Here is a 6,912-nt window from a genome sequence, read left to right as displayed (position 1 = left end):
TCCTGTTCCTAAACAGACGCCCAGCTCTGCTGTTCCCCTCCATGCAGTATGGCTGCCAGGAGTGTGGCTGCTGAACATCAAAGTTAATTAGCATCCAAAAGCAAATAAATCAATCAATACATTCCCAGCCTCCTTAGAAAATCTCATTATTGGGAACCGACCCAGGCAGCGACTCCCAGGAAGAACTACAGAGGAAGAGATCCTCCAAAGCTGTAATTTTTAAGGTTGTACCACTTGGAGAATAATTACAACCAGCAAAACAATGTTCACATCTCACATTAATATAAAGTAATGACTTTATGCCTGTAGCCAGCTAACCACAGAACTGAGAAGAGACTGTCAACTCTTCAGCCCTGCCATAATACAAAGCATCTTGGAAATGCTAACAGCCACTGCACGCCAGCCCCTTGTCATCCTTCCTTCTTAAAGACACAGACCGTGGGCTGCTTCAGCCTCTGAATGCTGCTGGTACAGGAGATGTTGTCACCGATGAGTTTACTTTGTGTCTAAACTAAAAATGAAAACGAATATGTTTATAAGCTTCAGTGAAGCAGAATTTTAGGACAATTTGAGACACTTATAAAAGTTTTTGTTTCAGAAAAATACTGCTTCTGGTTTTGGAAATGTGTCAAATTTCCAAATACCATTTTGTCTTCCTTCATTTCTACATTATATTTGCTATCCTTTTTACACTACTTCCAAGTGTGTGTCCAGCATATGTTTATGGTGAAGTACCATGAAATAGTGGAAGCAAGAACATACAAACAAATGAAATGATAAAACAAATCAAATCAAGCAGTGTTTCTGAAACTCTGGCACAATTTTTATTATTATATCCAGAAAAATCTAATATTAAGTATTTTTCTATGAAAATGAAAATCAGAAATCAGGGAGTATGAAATCATCTCTCTTTAGACTGAGATAAAAAGTAAATAAAATGTGGCTAGAGTCTTCTAGAAATCATGATTCAAAGAGGACACCTTTGTTGCTGATAGCAAATACTGAAGAGATTGTTACCAGATTATCTGTCATCAGAAGGAGACTTCTGTAAGTTTAGACTCAGTCCCTACTTTTGGTAGTGGAGGAGGTTCGTGTTACCATCTTTGTATGTCAGATGAATTAGCTGTCTTAAACAAAGTATTCAGGAAGTCACCCACTATTTTAGCAGAAAATTCTTCTGCTGTGACTTGGTTTGACTCTCTCAGGAGATGTTTCATGGGTGGTGCAGTCCACTTATGCTTCAACACCCAGGTTCTCGTGCAGGATTTTGGAAGATTTCTCTTTGCTCTCCCTCATCCTCATCTATTGTTTTTTTAGAGCTATCAGGAGGACTAGTAACACAGTTGCTTAATGGTCCTTAATGCTTAAACTAAATAAATAACAAAAGAAAGAAAAAGTCAAAGGGATGTGAAGGCAGAGATTGTGCCAAAATCCATGAAGTCAGCAGAGCTGGCAAAGCTTCACGAAAGATTAGAGAACCACCACTGTGGTTTTAATGAACTGGAGTAAATCTAGTGACAATATTATTTCAACAGCCTGGGTGCAAAGCTTTGCAAATGATGTTCTGCAAAACAGCCAGATCAGCAGTGATGGAGTCGTGGTTTTAATTTCCACTGACTGGACACCTGCCTTACCTCCAGGAAAGGATGAGCTGGAAGGTCTTTGTGTGTCTCTTGCCATCTATTAGCCCAAGCCCTGGCCTGAGGGGAGGCCGGCCAGCATCTTGAACTGCACAAACAGGAGTGTCCCACTTGGCAGCCACCAAGGACATTCCTTGGCTCATCTGCAGAGCTTAACACCAGAGGCGCTCATGCTGTACTTGGGCCAGAGACTGCAGGACAAGGCAACTTCTCTGCTTCTCCTCAGTCCCTTTGCACCCTCCAAACAGCCCAAACTTGCCTCATGTCCTAGTGCAAACCTGTCACCATGGGGCACAGAGAGGAAAACAGCTCACTCCTGTGCTTATCTGCTGAAACCCCCCGAGACACCAAGAGGACAGACCTGGAGGGGAAAAAGTGGCCTGAGAAATTGTACTTTCACTCTGTGTCACTTTGAAGTCACCCCCGAAGGTCTGTCAGCAGCTGACACATGTAGGATAATCCTGATGCTTCTGCAATCCAGTTTAGGGTTGAAAAGCAAAATGTAGAAGGTGTCATCAGCTCCCAGCTGGAGCCTTACCTTCTTCGCTGGGGACAATTGCAGCAAAGCAGGGACTCTGGCCCTAATCTGCCAAAACCAGAAGAGTTTCTGGGTGTCCTGTTCCTTCATGGCACTGGGCAATAGGCAGTGAATCTCATTTATCTTCCAAGACTTTCAGAAAGCCTGGCAACTGCACCGACACCATCTCGCTCCAACTGAGAACTAAGGAATTTTGCCGCAAGATCCATTCGAAACCCACTTGAGCTTTCCAAGCCCACTGTTCCCTTGGGGCAGGGGAGGCGGGGAGAGAGTCTTGTGTTGATTAATATTAGAAGAAACTCCCCTGAAAGAATGATAGATCATGGCTTGGTGACTCCAGAATCTTTTCTTGTTTCTTTCTTTGATGGGAGGAGGGGGAGCTGGAAACAAAAGGCCTAGGAAGGGGGGAATGGAGGGAGGGGTGTGTTTTGAAATCTGCTTCCTTTTGGCCACGCTTGAACTTCCAAGAGCCTGTTTTTGACTGACATCCCTAGGAAATGGGAGAGAAAACTCCATGCTGAGCCGGCTCTCTGCCCAGCAGAGGAAGGAGGAGGCATCTGGCTCCAAGGAGCTGAAATAGATGCCTTTAATATGTCTCTCAGCCAGCATCACAGAGGTGCACTTAGGTTTTTCAGCTGGAGCACTCTTTTGCTGCAGGCTTCCAGGGCCTCTTTGGGGTCCACTTACCTGGGTACTGCATCCACACTCACCTGGATGGCTCCAGGTAGGACAGTGGAAGAAGCCAGACACAGAGCCACTGTGCAATCACAGCTTAAAAGGAGGGAATGGAGCCACTGTTGCAAAACCTGGCTTTGCCCTTCCTAGCAATCCTCTGTGCTGGTGCAGAAGGGGTGGCAGAGAACTGGGACTATCACCCAAAGCATTTTAGTGACATCCAGTTCAAGAATGTGGAGAGGAAGTGTGTTAATAAGGGTATCATCCATGCCATGCAGCTGCCCTCCTGCCTGCAACCCCAGGGGACCAAACACTGGCCCATATGTAGGGCACATGTCAGAACAGAGCACCACAGGAAAAAATGGGAAAACAGCCCTGAAAAGGGAGATCTGCTGCTTATCTAGCATTAAGCCGGGATGGGAAGGTGGGAAGGGAGTTAGGGAGAAGTCAGGGTAAAAGCTGTTAGCAAAAGCTTGAAAACTGTTGGTGAGACTATAGAGATATTTGCAGGATGGTTGTGCCAAGATGCTCAGAACAACACATGGGAGCATTGTAGTTCTGTCTCCAGAGAAGTTAGGGGGATGTCTCCTGGGTAGGCACTCACAGAAAAACTACTATATAAACCACAGCATCAAATACACCTTTTTGCTTTCTAAGGCCTCTCACATCCACCCCCCTGGACAAATTACTGACTTTGAGTTTGCCCTTATGGCCAAGCCATGTGCTTATTGCCATTCTCTGTGTTAGATCTCTTGAGCTCTTTACCAGCAACTAGGATCTTCTAAAAGGCTCTTGCCTGTAGTCTCCAGGTTTCCTTGTCTGAGTACACAAATTTCTTAACAGAGGACTTCTGAGTTTTCCCCCAGCAGAACTGAAAGCCTGATGCCTTTTGTTACATCTTGAAGCATTTAGCTGTTTACATCAGTTTTTGCTAACTAGATGTTTTTTTCTGAAAGGAGGAAGAGAGGAGTTCCCATATTTCCTTTATCACTGAGTTCTCAGTCCATTAATTGATATTTGTCACTAGGTTATAGGAGGTTGGACAATGCCTACCCATGTTTGTTGATGTGGCTATTTCTGATCATAAGTACTTTCCTAATGCTCACCCTAAGCAATAGGACCTAGCAAGCCTTTAACAGAACATGGTCAAACCCTCTTAATAAAAAGTGAGGGAAAGCCAAGTGGACCAGATCTCAGATTTGCTAGGGAACAAGGACAGTTCAAATGCTCCTGCAATTTGGCAGTTTGGGATGTTATTCACCTTACTCAAGCCACAGAGCTGCTTTATTGGCATTCTCCTGCCAATGTAGTTTGACTGAGCTTGTGTTTTACCATGGTTATCGCATGACACCTTGTCACGATCACAAGTCACATCAGGGAAGCCTGTGGTCTACAGGCTTTCTGTAGATTAGGGAAAAATTGGTGCCAAATAAAAGGAATGAAGGTGGCTAATGGCACAAGATGTTGATACTGGCAGTCTCCCGTTGTGCAGATGGCCTGCTGGAGTCCATAAAGTGTTGGACCAAAGCCTCAGTTATATGTTAAATTTAAAAGCAGTCAGCTGGCATTTCTGCAGCTGTATTGGACTGACAGTTTCTCTGTCAGTTCCTCTTTTCTCCTTGGGCTTGTCTTTTAACATTGCATCTTCTCCAACACTGCTGGGTGCCAGCAAGGAAGTTTTGCCATTGCCGAGGAGGTGAGGGGAGTGCAAGTTCAGCCAGCCTCCACAGAGGCTCCACAGAGAGGAGAAGTGACTCTGCCCCGCTCCTGGGGAGCCGTGCATGGGCTTTCTGCAGAGCTTGCCCCTCTGCAGGAAAGAGCCTTCAGCCAGAACCAGCCGTGCTACATCGCAGGCCTGTCTGCAGTTCCGCACGCTGCCTGTGATGAATAGTGAGCCTGGGGAAACCCACAGGGCTTTAGCTCCCCGTGTTTTAGCTCTCCCAGCGCTCTGAAATCCTGCCCTCACTGTTGAGAGACAGTAAGCTTGCACGCGTCCAGAGGAGGACTATACAATGATAGATAATAGCAATAAAGCCCTGAGCTGTTCTGGGCAGGGGAGGGTGATTTATCCCCAGCTGGATGGCCGGGCTGAGCGGAGCGCAGAGCGGAAATCCTACGGGAGCTGCGGGGCACACATCAAACCGCGTGTCACACATCAAACCGCGTGTCACACATCAAACCGCGTGTCACAGCGCCCGCGACACCCGGGGCGCCGCTTCAAAGCTGTCACGTGCTGCGGCTGCAGACCGAAGGTGATGCCAAGCTAATGAGCAAACGAAACAATAAATAACCCCAGTGATCATTACACTCCCCTCCTTGGAGCTCGCCTGCTCCGGCCCTGGTGAGCCAGTGCTTCTCACACCCAATTACTCATGCTGAAGCCCCTCAAAAGGAGCCCAGAGCAGGCTCAGCAAACCATTCATCTTTGCAGAGTGGAGTCCTTTCAAGTTTCTCTGCAGCAGCCTTTCTGTTTATTGTTAAGATGAGCACACAGTTTACATGAACTGTTCTTATTTATCTTTGACTTTTACCTTTTAGGTCATTTCTTTGTGCGTCCGGCACTTTCCAAGTTTCAACCAAACTTTTATTTATGTCCCAGGATTTGCTGTCTGAAACTCTCCGGCTCCTAGTGATGGAAAGGTGAGCTGAGCTCCTGACCGGGGCCTTTTCTCCAAAAGAACTGAACTCCCTGAGGCAAATCAGTCCTCTGGACCGAGATTTAGGAAGCTGCTGAAGGGAGGGGATGGGTGGGTTGTGTGTCGGGGGGGGGTGCTCGGATAAGTGCTAACAGCTGAGTTTTGCGTGACTTTGGGCTGAGGCTGAACATGCAGCCATGTTGGGAGAGAGGATGGATAAGTACATGGTTTAGGCATGATAATGGCACTTTGGGAATTGTTTGGCTGTATTGTTTGCTTTGCAGACTGCTAAGATGCCTGAGGAGAGAACAGACCTGGGTATTGTCTCCAGTGGGCTTCACTGCTGCATGTATTTATAATATTTCCGAAATTCCAGGTCCTCCTTAACAGTCACCACAGCCACAGCTCCCCTGCCTGCAGTGACCTTCTGTGCCTTGCTGGCAGCTCTCTGCCACCAGCCTCATTCCAAGCTGTGATCAGGGCACAAACTCTTGCTTTTCAGATGAGCCCTGTAACAGTGACATAGAGGCAGAGGAGTCCTTCCATGCCTTAGTGATGATGTATCCAAACTGTAAAGAGCTAGACTTGGATTCTCCCTAGAGCAAGGAAATGGAAATATCTTTTATAATATCAGTGTTTATGGTCAAAGAGCACAACTAGGGTGGGGTGTCACCAGACATGTCCCAGTTTACAAGAGCAGGAGATCTGCCTGATGTGTGTTCACACTGGAGGACAAGATGCTAACATGCAGACTAAGGAAGGAGCACTGAGAGAAGGTAAGTCCTTCAGCAAATTAATCACTTGGAAACACAGGACAAAGTGTGGATGGCATTGGAGTTATCTCACAGACTCTGAGACCTTGAGGCAAAGCGCCAGACTCAACAGGGCAGAGCTGCCGATACTGTCACGTCTCCAGAGGGCTTGGAAGCAGCAGTGGCTGGAGGGATGGCCCTGGGCTCTGTGTGGGCCTCCAGGCCTCTGTGCCCCTTGTCAGCAGCTGTGGGAGGCTGAGGGCAGCAGGCCTCGTCCCAGCCTCCCACAGCTGCAGGAGATGGAGCTGCAGACCTGCTGCCACGTGGCACGGAGGAGGAGGAGGCAGCCCGGCAGGAGCCACTGCCCTTCACAGCCAGTTTGGTCTTTCTGCTCCAAAGGCACATCACCTAAGTAAAAGTCACACATTTAAATTTCATTCCAGGGGTTAATTACTTCCACAATGATTACAATGGAAAGAATTTTTTTAATTGCATATTCATTTTCACTGTTGCTTTCTCTGGCCTGGCCAGGAAAATAGCTGTGAAATTTTTTCTACTTCTCCCTACTCAGGATCTCTGATTTTTCCTTCTCTTGTCACCAGTGTTATCAGTTATGTTAGCCAGTGCCTGTTTTTACCTTGGCTCTTTGACCCATGAAATAGTTGAAGAGC

Source organism: Melospiza melodia, chromosome 6 (genome assembly GCF_035770615.1).
Source record: "Melospiza melodia melodia isolate bMelMel2 chromosome 6, bMelMel2.pri, whole genome shotgun sequence".
NCBI lineage: Eukaryota > Metazoa > Chordata > Aves > Passeriformes > Passerellidae > Melospiza > Melospiza melodia.
This window is presented reverse-complemented; position numbering follows the sequence as displayed.